We start from the raw sequence: 18,483 nt of genomic DNA, 5'->3' as shown, positions 1-18,483 counted from the left end.
TAAAATAATTGGCCAGGCAGTAGCATTGCTGGAAAGGACTGAAAGGAGTCCTGGATCATGAATGGATCAATGAATCAGCAATACTGTTACCAAAACTAAAGAGTGAGAAGTTTGCAAGGTGTAAATACAGTTGTCATTATAAGAAAGGAAGGGGGAAAGAAAAACATGTTCAAAAAAAAATCAAAACCAACCAAACAAAAAAACCCAAAAAGCTAAAAACCCAGGGACAGAAAGCATGTCTAATCTTTCAAGCCTCTCCAGCACCATCTCTCTAGGATGTTTATAGCATCTTTCTGCCCCTAGGTAGATGTTGGTTAGGGAAAATCTGGATCACCAGACTAGACCTACAGAAAGAATGAAGAACTGTTTTCTGATTAGAATTCAATCATAGGCATCTGCAAATTTCACTCTTTCTGTAGTGCTTCCTAAATGTGTCAGTCACAGATTAATCTGAGCACATACTTATTCTAAAAGATAAAAAGCTATAGATCAAAATATTTTGTTTTGAAAATAAGAAACCCTCAAATTTTTTTTCAACCAGTTTATGTTTCTTCACTCTGCTTGCTTCTGGTGGTTTCTTTTTGGACACGTGGAGTGTGGCAAATTTTCCCTGGAGTAAAGAGAGAAAAACTCCAAATGTGGTGGAGACAGAAGATGTAAAGAAGTACTCACATGATGGAAATGTGTCTGTCTTAAGTTGGTTCTTCTGACTGTTACTAAGGCATGACTGCCCATGTGCTATTTGAGCTGCAAAATAGAGCAAAGAGAGTTATAGGAATAACAAGACCTCCTGCTTCTAACAAGAATATTGCTGTTTATAGCAGGGAAGCCCTCTAAAATACATTTGCACAGCACTTAGCACAATGAGCCCTGGTCTTCAGTGATACAACATTAATAACTGTCAATAACACTGTTTATGGACATTTTCTCTTTTCAACAGCATAAGGGTGCTTTTCTAATCCACAAAGGCTATAAACTTGAACTATTGCACTATTTCTAAGGGCAGAAGTGAGACCAGAGATCAAGCAGATGAAGCATGTCTTTTGTGATTTATCTGCTTGCTGCCACCACCACCTTCTTTCTGCAGTGAAGCCATAAGGAGGGGATCATCAGTGCTTAACTCAAATGTAAATAAGTATAACATCTTCTGGAGGCCCAAGCAGTAATCCCATTCAGAAAAACATAAAAATTGGTATGACTAGGAAGTATAAGCCATCTACATTTCCCGTATAAGGCAGCTGTAGGGTAATTTAACAGGAAAAGTACAGCTTTTGTTCTGTGAAAAATCAACCTAAGATAAACTAAGAAAACACAGACATCTATGGTAGGAGACAATCCCATGAGTCTCAGGGGATAGTCTAGCCAGCCTGATGTGGCACATGTCTTCCTCTCCCCATCTAGAGCTATAGAGTCTATGGCATTCATGAATTTTTTGGCTTGTGTTAATCTCTAGTAGTTTAATACACCATATGTATTTTTCCCCAGGATAGGCTGCCTTCCACAGCATGGTCCTAAGGAAAGGATGAAAAAAAATCCAAATCTAGTAGTGCTGTTCAGAGAGAAAAGGCAAGTCAACAGTCACTGAAGAAAGAAATGTCATTGAAATTTTGTTGTGTTGAATCACTTAAATGAGATCATAAGCTACTATAATATATTGGTTTTTTTTTTTTGCATTTCCTGGGAGGATGCCATTTGAAGGAGACAAGGTGCTTTCTATTTGCTTTCAGGCATTATTTAACACCAAGTTTTACTCTTCCATGTAAAAACTGAGTTGTGTGCCAGTAAGTTGATGAGCATACTTTTGCTATATCCACAGGGATACAAAATGGTCATACAGCTCAGAGCTCCATAATGTGCAGTAAGTTTTCTTGTAAATTCCTGTGACCTATGAAAAACACTTTTATATGTGAATATCTTCAATAGATTGATCTAGTTTCCCTTAATATTTTACGACCAAGTATGTTTAACAGGGAAGGTGCTTATAGTGACAGTATTTTGTACCCTTTGGTATGTTCGGAATTTGGAATATACACAGTAAATATTCCAAATGCAACTCCATGGTTTCTCACAGGAAACGGCAATATCAGTGGCAGTTACAAAAGTGAATGAAGCAAGGAATAGGTTATTTGTTCCCTGTACAGAACAGAAGACACAGTATAGGAAGAAACAGTTTTCTTTGAACTTTCAATAAAGAAGATGGCCATGCAAGTCAAACACATAGCATAGCAAGTTTCAACTGCTCAGGCTATAGCTGGCTTTCCCCAGGAGCTTTAGTACCAAAACCATCCCTTTTCTGCAACAGTATTAGTGCAGACCTTCATTATTTGGTTTGCTTTCAGCAAAGGGTGTTCCTTTTCCACATCAATCACTGACATGGGGACTTAATTTTCAAAGGGGATGGAAAAGCAACATATGGAATCTAGTAAGATGGGCCAAGGAATATAAACTTGCAAAGACCTAATGAATAACCCTTCTGCAGATAGTGACTAGTGCAGGAAATCTCTGATGGCTGATGTTTTAGACCAAATGACCTGCAATCATGAATACACAATATTACTTGCACTGGAAATTTTTACAGCGCTCAGCTGGTAGACTAGGATAGATAACTTCTAGAAAGGTATATTTGTCCTACCATCAGTACTCTCAGATACATTCAATTTCTTGTTGCTTTTGGAAAAAAAACCAAAAAAACAGCTGAAATTGACTTACCACTTTGAGAACTTCAGCCAAACTGTAAGCAGCACTCACTACCTCAAAGGTAAATGTGACATAATAGGAAAGGAAAAAAATTAAAAATAAGCATCTTCAGTTAGCTGAAAGGTAATACATAGACTATTGAAGGAGGGTTATGTAGAATAGGCCTAATCATCCCCCAGTGCAAAGAGCCTACTGCTTTTGATGTACCATCCCAAACTTATCTGGGGGATAATCTGATTGCCAGAAGAGTCTTTGGGGTTTTGTCCCTGCAGCCTGGTCTGTGCCAAAGTGGGACCAGACCCCTCTGCAGGATGGCTGTGCCAGTTCTGACAGGAAATCTGTGCCAGTGTCTCAGTGAATGCTCTCTGTGCCTCTCCCATGGGCCCAGCTGCTGTGCCTGGGGAGTCACCTGGGGCTGACAGACCAGAACCACCCGCATCACATTTCCACAGGAAGCTGATCTTTGTGCCCAGACATTTTCCTTAGGAAGCTGATCTTTGTGCCCAGACATTTTCCACAGGAAGCTGATCTTTGTGCCCAGATATTTTCCTTAGGAAGCTGTTCTTTGTGCCCAGACATTTTCCTTAGGAAGCTGCTCTTTGTGCCCAGACATTTTCCTTAGGAAGCTGCTCTTCGTGCCTAGAGAGTTCAGCCCTCCTGCAGCCTCTTCCAGCAGGCTCTGGCTAAGGGACCCGGCTCCTGGGAGAGGGATGGATGCAGAGTGCTCTGCTAGGAGAATCCCAGGTGCCACAGCAGGAGTGGCTCCAGCAGCACCGCCGTGGTGGCCCTGGGCTGGCGTGGGTGCACGCGAGCACGAAGCGCGCACTTACAGACACGGCTGCGACCGCGGCGCGGGAGCCGAGCTACTGTTACGTGTTTACACTGGATGGAAAGCGGATCCTCCAAGCAGCACATATGTTCGTCTGATAGTCGTTAAACAGGGATTTGACTGCAGATCTTCTGGGAGAAATCTAGCAGGAAAGAGCTGAGTATCTGCCTCAGTCTTGGCATGCAGTAGTGCAGCTCCATTACCATTAGGGAATTCGCATATGTCTGGAATTAGGCACACTGGCAATCAAGCCACTTCTTTACAAATAACTAAGAAAAGGGAACAAACTGTTTGTTATCGAATTGATTCAGGCATCTGGGACACAGTGGGTGAATACTATTGATTATTTTCATTCAGGTTTTAAAGTGAATTTACTTTGGCCGACTGCTCTCCTTTCATATTTACTTGCCAAGAACAGTTGGGTGATCAAGTTTTACTTATATAGATGTGACCTTGACCAAATCCTTTTACCCCTTTGTGCTTCCATTTCCTCCCTTTCTCTTACCTGTCTCAGTTATAAACTCAGATTGCATCTATCAAGGTCTACACCTTAATTAATTAAGCACATTGGGCCCTGTCTTCTCTGGGATCACTCCACACAACTCTAACACAAATCAGAATAACAATAAATTTCTCAAAATGCATTTCCAAGTCTCATACATGAATGATGCTAATGGAAAAGGATTTTGAAATTCAGAGGTGACATTTGAGCCAGATGTACTTGCCTTCTTGCTCATCCACACACATAAACCATTTGCCCAGTGGTGGTTGAGTCCATGTTGCTCAGCGTGGGCTCTTGCATCAAATTACTTCCCAGTGGGACTGAAAAAATAGGGAAAAAATACATTCACAAAAGATTGACAAACCTAAGGACAGCATAGAACCACACTCTGATCTGCTCAGAAAAATTTCAAGAGCAGAAAAAAACCTTACTACTTTTATCTGTTATATGTTCAGTGGCACCTCAGTGCTTTTTAAAACTGCTTGAGCAGATAGTTTATAAACAGAAGCAAAAACTATAATAAAAATCTTTTTTCTTTATTTCTTTGTGACTAAACATATATGTGGCCTCTAGGTCCCTTGGTTACAAAGAGCTGTGTGTATGACTTTTGCCTCCTTTCTACTTTGGCTCCGTATTTTTCCACACATTTGCAGGAACTAAATAACTTGGAGATGTCTCCCTCAGCCAGCTTTGCTGAGGCTCTGTGAGAGGTTCAAGAATGAGTAGAGAGTAACTCACAGGCAACATACCTGTAGAATCCATATTTCCAAGGAGCTCTGGCCGTGGCCTTGCAGTTCTGCCAAGGGCACAGGGACAGCCCCAGTGCCAAGCACAGTTTTGTTCCCATAGGTGTGGGATGTCAAGCACAGGTATCATTTCTTACAGCACAGCTGCTGTCTGCAGCATCCTCTTCATCACAGACAAGTGAGAGGGAGTGGAGATGCAGAGAAAGACAGTAGCTTATGCCTCTTATGGAACAACACCAAAAATGTACTTTTGGGTAGCCCAAAGGGTAAAAGCCCTTCTGTGAAGCAGCTGCTCAGCAGAGAAACCCTGAGCACCCATTCCTTGGCACTTACCACTTCCAGTGGACAGCCAGTTCAGCCTAGACCACAAATCCCAGGGTCAGAGAGAATACAGAGTCCTGTAGGGTGGCTGATCCTTTACAAACAAGGGCAAGATTCTCAGCTACTGTAAACTGAGATCTCACTCACTGAACTCACTCAAGGCACATGAACTTAAACCAGCTGAGGATGGTTTTACCAATACAACTTCTGAGGGCGTTTACTCAGTAATGAAAAAGAGAGAGGAACGTGCTTGGTTCTTGGGGCATATTTGGTTTGTTTTCTTGGGTTTTGTGTTGGCTTTTTCTTGGAGTTTTTCTTTTAAGAAGGAGGAGTGAGGTGAGAGGAGTTGTGTTTGGCCTGCTTGGGAGCTGCAGAGCTAAAGCTGGGAAGCAATGCAAAAAAGCACTTTAATAAGTAGGGAGTGCCAAATGAAATGCTGGTTTTTCTACCGTGGATGAAGAAATACATGAAGAAATACAATATTCATGTTACCTCAGTTTCTTCCATTTCTCCAGACAAAACCATTGCCAAGACAAAATAGCCCCCTCTGCTATTGCATAAACTCTTCATGTGCAGTTATTTGTACTAGCTAAACAGAAAGAAATCAATCCCATTTTGAGCACTGAATATGTGGCCAAAGATTTCATTATATTGTTACCATTTGGGACAAATATGCTGGAAGAATAGAATTACTCTGCCAGGATTTCAAACTGAAATGTACATTTAAAATTTAGCTCGTGACTTCCCAGTGCCATTGTGAGGTTTTTTCCTGATGTTACACCCCGGAGGCATCATGATGTGAGTTGAGCAGGCAAGATGCTGCCATGACTTATACCCCATCAGATCAAAGGCATTGCATGGACTGCCAGGGATGGATATGATCCCTTGGACTAATTTTATTATTATAACTGCACTGACTTCAGGGCGTTACACCAATGATGAATTTGGCTCATCACACGGCAAATGAAGCTTAGCATCTTTTGTTCCAAGTCTTCCTTTCTATGCACCTCCTCTGCTACCACCTGCTATTACTCTTTGGGTATGTTTACACCACATATTGCAAACAGCCATGAGCAAGCTCTGCCCACGCTCCAATCTGACAGAAGCCATGTGATTGCACTGGCACCAAGCCTGAGCTAATAATCCCTCATGAGAAAGATTTTTTTCAGTGAATATCACGAGCACGATGAGTGTACATCTATCCATACAGTATCAACATGCCCAAAGACTAATCTATGCTGGAAATCTCTTTACAGGTCTGGAATCTTCTTTCTTTTTCCCATGCCCTGTAAAGAGATCGTGTACCTGCACTCATAATCCCCACAGTCAGAAAAATGCTCCTGAGTGCTACAGAGAGTTGCTGTCTTCACTTGTTGGTGCAGGGCCCTTCAGTATTGCTCAGTCATAGACACTGAGCTTTATCCTCTACCAGTTTAAACAGGTTTTTCACCCAAAGAGCTGACAAAATGATCCCACATCATACCACATCTGCCTCCATTTCTTTCTACTGTTGCACTACTTTCCTTTGCCTTCTGCACCAGCATCACTAAGGCTTGTTGATGGTGCCCCTCCTGCACATGGCTTTTCCTCCTCTTTGCAGCAATAACTTTTTAATTTCCTGGGTTCTTATTTGGCAGCTTTATCTTTTGTTTTCCAAGACGTGGGAGAGCATTACTTGGGATGTCACTGCTCCACCATGTCCCTGCCTTGCACTGTGGTGAAGACAAACCTGTAAACACCATGACTGGGCCTTCACAGTTGGAAGGGAAGAGCCAGACCCAAGGCCTCATGGTGTCTGTGAGGAAGTATCACATAATTTTTATCTCTTGAAATTTATTTCCTCTGATGTAGGGATTTCCTCTGATCAGCTGCTAGCTGGGTGCTTCATAGTTTCAAAAAATAAATCTACCTAGATTTTTCACTTTACTTTTGTTATCAGTTTAAATGAACGACCACAGACCAAGAAATTTCAAGGCATTATCCCACTCCTTGATGGTTTCCTACACAACATTCAGTCACATTCTCCTGACTCAGACACTTTGGATTGCTCTGCAGGTACACAGAAGCAGAATGACAGAGCTCTCATGGCTTCACCACCTTTACTTATAAACCCAGGCTGTGCATGCATATTCCCATTTTTCTGCATTGCTCAGTAATATGAAATTCTTTCCTCTATCCTAAGTACAGAGTGGAACCAGGAAACAGTTCCAGGCCAAGAGGCACTTATTTTAAAATCAATGATTTGCATTATTTTTTGCACTAATGGAAGCCAAAAGAGAAGCCACCACTTGTTTTCTATGAGCTTTACATTTACTAATAGCTCTACAAAAATTTGGCCTATAAAAAAAAAAGATCCCAAATTAAACAGAACCAGAAAAAAAAAAATGTAGCTCAAGAAAGAAGAGTCAAGTGTGTAGAAGCACATCAAGAAGATAGAAATAAGATAAATTTTCATCAAAACCAGCAATGAAAATATTCTAAAAATGAAGACTTTTTGTGCATCTTCATGACCACATTTACTGTTCAACATCTTTGTCAATTTTAAAAGGTTTTAAGCCCAAAGGATGCAGTGTCTCTCCATCTTTTTTCAAATATGAGACTGCTAATAAAAGACCTTGTAAAAGTTACATGGAGTTTGTACTGGCAAAGGATTAGAGAGGTACCTTTCCAGAGCTTAGCAGTAGCTCATGAATTGTCTATCGATGCAGGCAAAGGGAGCCAGAGAATCCAAATATCACTCCACACTCTACAACTTCTGATTTTTTCCCATGGGCTGCTGTTTCCAATGAACAGCTCCACTTCTCAGTGATGAAGAAAAATTATTTAAAAGCCACTTGATCTGTGTTGTCTCCATTCAAAAAGAATCTAACCTGATTTATTGTTCCTCAAATGGCTGAAACACTACTTTGCTTAATGTCATTAAAAACCTGATATCAGCACCCAGCCCTAATAAAAGCATCAGGAACATGGTAGTAACCTACCCATAGAAGGAAAATGAAGCTGTCATTTTTCAATATAATTAAACCTGGTTTCAAAAATCCAAAGGTCTGTAATATGAATTACACTAATTACTTCTTGCGGTTTAAACATTGATTCCAATGTTAAATTTAATGGACTTAATGGATGTTGCTTTTCCCATCAGACTGGTGGCCAATGTTTGTCTTGTTTCTTGACCACTTATAGATTTCTGCTGACCCTTTAAACATATTACAATCGGCAGCCTGCTCATTCTTGGTGCATGAGAGTGCTACTATTACTTTCCATGGATAATCCCAGCTTCCATGTAACCTGTCTCTTGGAGTTATTTTTGGCAGCCAAAAGCATACATACCCCAGGAAACAGAAAAAGAGATCATTGGACTAAATTTTCAGAAATGTGCAAGCAATTAATTTTGCCTGGGCAGTATGTGAAATCCAAACAAACATTAGGAAACAGCAAAACGTGCAAAAATTCACAGAGATGAAGTGCTGCTGTTTGCTGCACACCAGTCCCTTTCCTGCATTTCTTCATTGTGAGCAGAGTCAAAACAGAAAAGCAGGGATGCTGAACCTAGTCCTGAACTCCAACTGGTGTTGGAATCAGAAGCTGCTGGAATCCACAGAAAAAAACTTTGGAACCAGGTTCCATCTTGAACTTTCTGCTTATCCGGAAAACACCAAAAGGAGTGCTCGGGTTGAACAAATAAGAAATACATTGCAAATAATAAGCTGTGGGTTTTCTGTTGACTTAATGATAGAACCCCCATGGATTTCAAAAAGAGTCAGATGAGATACATTTCATGTGTGATCAATGGGAGAAAAGGACCAGCTCTGGTTTTGGGCTCATACCCAAGAGACATTTCCCTGAGAGGGTAATGGCTGATGCTTTGATTCTCTTCAGGAGTTGGAATCAATGTTGTGTCCAGGCAAGATGATGCGGCTTGTTCTACTGTTAAGAACACAAACAAAGCCTGAATTCTTGGATTACAGAGTGTGCCTTCATATGAATTTGTAAGATTCCACTTGGGAGAGAAGGCCTAATCCTGAAGATCCAGGTGTAAATAATGAGGAGTGCAGGTTTCTTTATATTTTGGGAAACAAAGCCATTTTCAAATAAGTCCATAAATAAAGAACTTAGGAGAGTATTTTCACAGTACCTCGTGTTGAAAATTTTGGTCTCCTAGTACATCACAGTTGCTGAAGGCATCCTAGGCTAAGGCTGAAACAACAACAGAATGCCTGTTTTCCCACCAAACTCTTTTTACATTTGTTTTCCACAGACAAGGGAACATTGATACTGAAAGGAATTAATACCTTGATATATTTGCATCATTTCTTTTCCTGCAGCAGAAGCTCTAGATGCTACATGAGACATAGTTGGTAAGAATGGAAGAGAAGTCTACAAATATTCATAAATTCAGTCTATCAGAACACCTACAGCTGCAGTGAAATCAAGTAGAAGAGTTTTGCTACATCCAAAGAACTGCCATTTGTGGCTCAGGACAACAAAATTATTACACATTTATCTATGGCAGTCTTGTTACAGTGGTGATGCCAAGGGGGAATCATCATTCAGGAAAATGATCTTCCTCTTTCTCTCTGTTTGTGGTACATTCCTGAGCAAAGTTTGCTGCTGTATTTGTCATTATGTGACAAATACACTGTGCTGTGCCTGAAACTGTAACTGGTATGACTTTTAAAAGAATAACATTAGCACTGAGGAATCCTGCCAGCACCCAAAAGACTATTTCTATCCATGGCGTAAAACATCTGTGCATAAGTAAAAAATATATATAATCCATATGTGGGTTGAAATATTTGACAGAGTCAAAACACACAGCTCTAGGAAAATCTTGTGATGTTAAGGGCCAAGCAATCAGCATGTATAAACTCGCATGATTTCATGACAGCAGCGATGCTCTGCTGATTCACATCAGCTGAGGAGCCTCGTCTCATAAGTATGTTTTTATTTCTGCATGGGAATTCACCCAGCCCAGAATTAAAGAGTAGAACATAATCCTTAAAGAAAAGGGAGAAGATTTTTGGATAGGTAATTTAATTCTTTCAATTTAGGAATTCAAGTCAAATTAGAAAACACTGAGGATTTCGTACGCAAATCCTGCTCAATAGGGAAAACTTTTCTAGATGTTCAGAAAGGCTTTTGGACTGAGCTGCCAGCACTGGCCTCCTGGCCAGAGTCTAATGAGAGGAGACAGAGCATGACCTATTATGTCTCAGAGTTTGACTGAATGGAGTCTTTTGGCAGGTGTGTACTGGCATGTGTAGCTCCTATGTAAACTCTGCAGTTTTACGATTGCATAAAACCTTTTTATAGCCAGAAGGTATTTGAGTTCATCACACGTGCCTTTCCAGACTAGATAGTTATGGAATTCTTGATTATTTTCTATCTCATTATCAAGATGCAAAGATGACAGGTTAATAAATCCTTGTCCTTTCTGAGGTAACTCTGTAAGAAAATAATTAAGCAATGGAAGTAGCTGGAGAAAATGGTTCTCTAGTCATCATTACTGGTCACAGCCCAAAGTCAAACATACCCAGCCATCAAAATTCCACTCTGTTTTGACAATGGATGATGAAGATATGTTGGTCTCATTACTCACTGGACTTTCTTCCTTTCTTACAAGTATTGGCTCCTGCTACCATGTTACTTTTCAGAACTCCTCAGATAATTTTCTAAGCATATCATGCTGTTCCATAGGTTTGACCTTCCTTCTCCCCACCTCAGAGCTCCATGTTTTAACCAGCCCATGGACTTGCTGGGAGTCTTTTCTCTGGGAAGACAGCAGCCCCTCACTCCTGCCAGATCTCCTGCCCAGGGGAGCAGTGCAGGTGCTCATGATCACCTCTTCATGGCTGCATCCAACTTCCACATGACTTCCTCCTCTGCAGACAGGTGCCCTAGAAAAGGGGATGCTTCAGCATTCACTTAAGGCCACCACTGAAGTAAAATACATCCCATGGAATAATGCTTGGAGAAGACGGAAACTTGATGTGCTCACAACTAAGGAGTCGGGTGCAGGCAGCTGAGGCCCAGGAAATGCTGTGGCAGGATTCCCAGCCCTGCTTTTATCCCAGGATCTACTTGGAGTCAGAACCCTGCCACTTTCTCACTTTTGCCTTACTAAAACAAAGTAACTAATACCATGTTTTCGCATCTCCTCGGGCATGAGGGAGGACAGATTCTTTAAAATAATGATTTTAATTCACAGTTCTTAAAAATAGGCTCTTAACTCTATATGCTGGCATCTAAATAAAAGCAGCCTGACTTTGAGAGGTGCTAAGCATTTGCACCTCCTAGCAATGTGTACACGAGCTGTTTTAAAGATCTCCAAAGATACAGATTTTCTTCCCTGCCAATACCATTTCTCTCTCCTTCAATATAATTTTATAGGCCATCCATTTTGACATTACATCAAATTAACACTAAAAACACACCTACCACTTTGGATAGAGCTTTTGAGAACTCACTCTTCCCAATACACAAGGCAGGGTGCCTACTTTGTGTTACAGACAAGTTCACATTTAACTTTGAACATTTGCACGAGTCATGGAGAATTCATTTTGACTTCTGTGTTGTCCTGAACAATGACATTTTCCTGAATCGGGGACAAAGAAAGTCATTGGAAAAGCAGTGACAGCCGAATAGATCATGTTTATGCAGTTTAGCAGGGGCATCTGTTTCTCTAAATGAAACCCCGAAAGAAAAATAATAACCAAGAAAAAAATTTATTCAGTAAGATTTGAAAAAAATAAAACTAGCCAAAACCAGAAAAATTTCTTCTGGCTCCTCCCGACAAATTAGCCTAAGGAGTCAGGAATGCTAAAGAAAAGGAAGAGTGCATTACTGTGAACTTGTCTAAGCTTTTATATTTCTTCCATTAGGTAATTTTCAAGTAGTGTTGATTTAGCAGTTTCAATTTCATTCAGAAGAGGCTAAACAATGTTAGATGTTCAAGTCTTCCTTTCAGGTTTGCATTACAATTCACTATTGCTCTTTCTACTCTTAAGCCTGTGCTCCGATATATAACCAGTTATATATTCCTTATTAAAAATGTACAATGTTTCAGAAAATTGAAATAGTTTTCAAAATTGTCCCCCATTGATAATTCTACATTTGATTGTCAAAAATGTTAATCTTTTTTCAGGCCTGAAATTATGAGCCAGCTTTATTGGTCAAAGGCCATAATAATTTGAGCTCTTATTTTATAAACTCATTTCTGCCGAGTGATATCCTGATAGGAGCAAGAATAATAAATCACAAACATGTCCCCCAAGATTGCATTGTAAATGTCAAACTAGACAGGAAATTGTAATTAAAGAAAGGAAATTGCTACAAAGAAGCACTTGATTTTAAAATGAGCTAAGCACAGAATTTTCTAAGCATTTAATTATAGACCAATTTCAACTGACTGCTTTGCTTTTGCAGTCATATTTCTTATTATAACTCTTCTACATAATAACCAAATCTCCGTGCCTATGCTGGTCAGGAGCATTACTACATAACACTGCATAAGCACAAGGATTTCCAACTTTACAGGAACCATTAGCACGTTCTAGTGTGATGGACAGCAATATCAGATTTTTGAATCAGTGACAATCTGATTTTTACTCTGCAACCGAGTGGATATCTTTTCATAACAGCAACTGCACCTTTTGGCACCTCACCCTTAAACAAGCAGCAGGACCAGTTCTGAAGCACCTGGACTCACAAATGCCTGGATGAGTGAATGATGTGGTCAGGGATAGACTCTGCCACCACAAAAAAAGTCCCTGTGACCCACGAAGGCTGCTGTGCTTCCTGTCAATCCAGACAGAGCCTTTCAGTGCCATAAAGGAAAGGGGCTATTCGCTTCCTCTCCAATGCATATAAGCCAGAAAAGAAAGGATCTGGGGAAGAAAACAATATGTTCTAGTACGGCTAGTCTAGCAGACCACTTAAAATATGGGTTGCTGTACACTGAGCAACTCAGAGCAGCCTTTTTGAGCCCTAAATTCTGCTATTGAGCCTTTGTTTTTTACTGATCTTCTGTTTCAAGAAAGTTAATAGGCCTTAAAACCCCTTCTTTCCATCTTCCCAGCCAGACCCAAGAGTTAATCCTCATCTTCCCAACCATCTTTTTCTGTTTCTTGTCAATACCATAGTGGTGTAAATGGTAAGACTGAAGTGCACAGTTCTCTTTTTCTTTAGCATAGCCTAAAACTTTATTGGAAGTAAAATGTACTATATACCAGCACACTGTATCGTTTTTGATTTGAAAAGACAGATATGCAGAAAAACTTTTCTACAAGACTGAAGCTGGAGAAAATCCTGTTACATCGAATCCTCATTAGGAGCCAGCAAAATTCACTGAAAACTTGACACTGCATATTTCCAGCTAGTAAGGAATAAATCAAGATGCAGATGGGATCATTTGCACTCATAAACTGACTGCAATGGAAATATTATGCTGCTGCAGGAGCAAGATGGAATTGGATAAAGCCCAGTCAACTGGCAAATACTTACCAACCACAGAATTTACTTGTTGCCTTGTGAATCAATATAATGGCCTAGAATTTAACTACTCAAACATTTAGGAAAGCAAGGTTAATAGAAGCATTCTGATCTTTTACTTTCCTAGAGAATAAAACCCATTAGACTGGATGAAAACAGTGTCACAACAGAAACAGCATTTTCTTCAAAGTGTGGATATGTAATTGTAGTGCAATGTAGCCATTATTTGGCACATGGTACAAAGACCCCTCAAATAAGTCAAATTCTTAAGCACAACATGCAAAGGAACAAAATCTGTGTGTCCGATAAAATAGATGTCCTGCTGTCCAGCACAGCTTACTTTCAGATTTCATCAGCAACAAAAAGTCAGTTGGAATGAGAGAAAGAAACTGCTCTTCTCAAAGGAAAAATTATGCTACTTTGGCTGGAAAGAGGTGTAAAGAAATTGAGCCCATCAAAAAGACATGTCTTGGCAAGAGAACTTATAAAAAAAAAAAAAAAATCAGTGCGAAAAAGCAGTGAGTGTTTTGAGGTTGATTTCATTGGGAAGAACTACTGAATTCAAACAAAATAAATATGTTGTGGGTCAAGTAGTGTGCATCATCTGTGGGACGGGATTGTATGAAAAGGAGAGAATGAAGCATCTATGAACAGGTAGGTGCTAAAAAAATAGGGCAAAAATAAGAGGAACCAATAAATGAAGAGCAAGTCGTTATGGGAATCTGTGTGGATGAAGATATAGTTGGAGAAGACCAAAAGGTCCTATAAGGAAGCAGAAGAACCTTTGAAGAAAAGGTTCCATGGAGAGATGGGAAACCAGGATGAAGCAGTGACTGTAATGAAACAAAAAGAGAAAAGAGGTCCTATCCTTTGGTAAGGTGTGCAGCAAAAAGGCCAAATTTGCCATCGTGCCAGCCAGCAGGGCACATGGCGGGGTCAGCAGGAGTGACAGGCTGTGACTGAACAGAGCCACTGTTTGCTGGAGGCAGTACACTGCTCACTTGCTGACTCTGAAGGTTGACATAACACATCCAACAACAGCAAGTGGGTACAGATACAGATGCCACAAAAGTTACTTTTGGGTCAGGGTGAATAAATATGTGTCTGTTTCCATTGTGCTTGATGTGAAGTGACAGTGACTGCAGAGGAGCTGAGGAAAAGGAGGATGGAGATGATACTGTGATTGAATAAACAGCACAGAACATAATCATGCCTAATAAAACATGTTCTTACCAGTGCACCTGGAGAATTCTGCTTTACACAGAGTTTTCCTCATTATTTCCTCTTTCTGTTTTCCTTCATGGTTATGGCTTTTCCGCAGAAGTGGCAATACTAACAGTATGCTTAAATCCTCTCATTAGTCTGAAACCCAGAAGAGAGTGGCAATTTTTGCAAAACCATAAATGGAGCGTCTTAGAATTACTGAATTACTTTATAGAGCATTTTATTGCCAGCAGAGAAAGGCTGCCCTGGCAAAGCTGTAGCCTGTGTTCAACAGGGCTCAGGCACATTATGGGATTTTACCAGCATTAGGGTCTGGGTGTTGAGATTAGGGCCAACAGTTGGATGTTGCTTCAGATAAGGCTTCCTTCAGCTAAACCCAGCACTTTTGTCACTTCATCTAATTGCTATTACTTTTTTTTTCTTATGCAATTCTCATTTCCCCTCTACTTGCATTTATTTTTTATATCTTCCTGTGGTAAATTTGACCTAAGTCTCCTTTTATACTTTACTTTTTTTTTCCTGGGACGTGATTACATGTGCTTAATTCAGGCAATACTGTGAATACAACAATTTCATTGCTTACTAGCAGTGACAGCAGGGCTTAAAACAGGCACGAGCAGTGCAGGGGATAGCAAGCAAAGGAATTTTGGCTGGTGATGGGGGAGTGATGGCACAGGGGATTCACAGTGACCCAAAAAGGGGCTTTTCCATGGGCAGGAGCTGCTGCTTACCCACCCTTGCCTCTTGTACTCCAGCACCCTATGCAGCTCTGCCACCTGATAAGCATCTTATCTCTTTGGAAAGCAATATTTCCTGATTACTGGTGAGCTACTAGTGGCACGGACAAATTTATTTTGGGGAAAAAGAAATACAGTCTGGCATCCCACTCTTGAAAGGCTACTCACCTCACGCAAGGTTTCCATAACAGTAAGGTCAGGAAAGCAACACATCTCTTTGACAGGAAGATAGCACAATAGATTTTCTGGCTCTATTACACCGTCTCCATGCAATCTGGACACGGCACTTCATGACTCGTTTGCCTCAGTTTCTCATTTATAAAAATGAAGACAGAAATCCTTCTCGCCTGTTCGGGCTCTGAGCTCCTGGGTACAGGCACGGGCTCAAAATGAGGTTTTACAGCACACAGCCCAGCAGGAGCTACGTCTTACTAAAGGCCTTCTTCTATTTTAATACAAACTGGAAACTTGTGTTACCAAAACGCTATTTACATTTGTCACAGTGCTCATTAAGTTGTTAGAAATATCAGGTGAGACTATTAGTTACAAAATTTGCAACCAGCACCTTAATAACAATATATATCAAAAGGTGGAGATGTTTAAAATGTCTCTCAAGCACCTCAGAAGGAACTCTCTCTGCTGCCCACGTGGAGCACTCTCACTCCCCCTCCCCTATTGCCAGCGTGCTGGGATGTGCTGGGATCGCCACACAAACACATATTTATATTTCAGCTTAAAAAAATGGCTTTTCTTTATAACCTGAAGTCTTAGGCACTTGCCATCAGGAAAGCACGCTCGCAGGGGAAGGATCCCAAATTACTTGGCAGGTATGGCTAACACAGCCCAGGGAATTATTGGTAGCAGCAGACTGCTGTGAATGTGCAGAACCAAGGCAGAGACACAGTGACATATAAAATGTACACACACACACAAAATGAGGGCATTCAAAAAGCCAATGCAATGGCAAGGCTTCTTCCAGTGCACAGGGAAGGGAATTGCTTTGTTTATTGCCATCACTGCCCCTGTGAATCACAGCCCATAGCATTGGAGCAGATGAAAGGCCACAGCTTTAATTCCCCAGCAAAGTTCCAGACCAGAACAGTCAGAATTTCAGACAAAGCAAAAATTCCAACAAATGAAAATATCTAACTATATCAAAGTAACTTCTTAGGATATAGCCCCAGTGCTTCCTTTCAACCAAACACTTTATATCCCATGAAAGCACCTCAGCCTTATACAAATGAAACATAATGATCATTTTACAAACATCATGATCAAATCAGCTTGTTCCCACGATTTTTTTGAGGCTGCTAAATCTCTATTTTCTATCATGAAGGCTGTAGTGCTCTGTCACTTGTCAAATGCTGTGTAACAAAAATATTTTAAAACCCATTTTGCTTTTCCTGCACTCCTTTTCTTTCTTAATCAGTAACAGAAATAATCAAATTGGTGAGCAAGCCCTGGCTTTGTATAATAGTTCCAGTATGTCCCTATGACTGGTAAAAAAAAAAAAAAAAAATCAGGGTAAAATTTTGTGTTAAAGCATCAGTTCAAACCATAGAGAGATAAGACCTGGGATAGACACTTAGGATAGGCAGATCCATAGATTTTGTAGACTAAATGCTGAAATCACACAGAAGGAAGTGCTGTCTTATGAGAGGCTTGTGGGATTTAGATATCAGGAGGAAATTCTTTACTGTGAGGGTGGTGAGGCCCTGGCACAGGTTGCCCAGAGAAGCTGTGGGTGCCCCATCCCTGGCGGTGTCCAAGGCCAGGCTGGATGGGGCTCTGAGCAAACTGGGATAGTGGAAGGTGTCCCTGTCCATGGCAGGGGCTAGGAATGAGATGATGTTTCAGGTCCTTTCCAACCCAAACCATGCTATAATTCTATGATTTATCCAGGATCCCATGGGAAGCAAGTGTATAACCAGCAGACACATTAATGCCCTCATCAATGCTAACCTAAGCTACTGATCAGCCCTTATTGTTTCACTTCCATTACTTTTATCCAGGATATAGCTTTATTATTCAGTGAGTTAAAGTCTCCAGATCCAGAAAGTCAAATCACTGTGATCAGGGGGACATGGACATAATTATCAGGGCCATCACTGGGGGAAAATGTGTCATATGTGTCTCTTTTCTTAGGGGGGATAGTTGTTTCTGCTGTCCCATTTTGAACATGTCAAGAAATCCAGAGGATCTCAAGCCTGTAAGGGAAATCACAGTCAGGGTATAAGGAAACTTGCTCAGATCTTGAAAGTTCTTTTTCACAAAGCTACTGAACTCAACTAGACATGAAAAAAAAAAAAAATCTTGGAGATGATGCTGCCTACATATGCCATAAACAGATGTAGAGTTGGATTTTGTCCACATAGCATGAACATTTAAAACTCAGTAGAGGCAGGATATGCAAACAAAGAGAGAAGCTTTGTGTATTCACTCATACATTGACTTATAAAACTCAAGCTGATGGGTCATAAAAATATTTGAAGATGTTTACATGAAAATTTCACTTTGCTTGCAGCAGTTTCAGCAGCATGTTCTCCCAATAGACTGTATTATTAAGACAACCTTTTTTCACAATGAGCTGCAAAATGACAATGCCCAATTCTAGAAGATCTAGGCTGGTTACACAGTGTGAGAAGGCTTCATAATCACTGCTCACAGGTTCCTTCTACACAGAGTAAAGAAAAATTCTGTATGGTCTCTGGCCATAGTAGTAAGTAGGATGGACAAGCCAGTGTTTCCCACCTACATGTCTTCACCCTGTGACAACCAAACAACAGAAGAGTCCTCATTCCTGCCACAGCCCTTCTCACAGTTTCTCAGAAAGGACAGAAGCTGTGCAGCTAAGCATGAATCAAAATGACCATTTGGAGAAAAATCCCAATTTCTCATTTTCTGTTCATTCCAAACATGAATGAAGAACCAGAAATG

General features: G+C 40.6%; 1 long non-coding RNA gene across 1 annotated transcript in view; it reads right to left on the bottom strand.

Moving 5' to 3' along the window:
- Nucleotides 1-753: 753 nt before the first annotated feature.
- The window catches only part of LOC146767299 (uncharacterized), a 149,907-nt gene continuing 132,177 nt past the window's right edge, over nucleotides 754-18,483 (bottom strand). Inside the window, exons 3-4 of the long non-coding RNA XR_014955952.1 lie at nucleotides 14,819-14,947; nucleotides 754-4,348 (exon numbers count right to left, since the gene is read on the bottom strand). This is a non-coding gene — a long non-coding RNA (uncharacterized LOC146767299). The remainder of the gene's footprint in view (nucleotides 4,349-14,818; nucleotides 14,948-18,483) is intronic.

This window comes from Lonchura striata, chromosome 5 (assembly GCF_050655825.1).
Source record: "Lonchura striata isolate lonStrDom1 chromosome 5, ASM5065582v1, whole genome shotgun sequence".
Taxonomy (NCBI): Eukaryota; Metazoa; Chordata; class Aves; order Passeriformes; family Estrildidae; genus Lonchura; species Lonchura striata.
The sequence above is the reverse complement of the archived record's forward strand: the minus strand, read 5'-3'. Positions and strand labels throughout refer to the sequence as shown.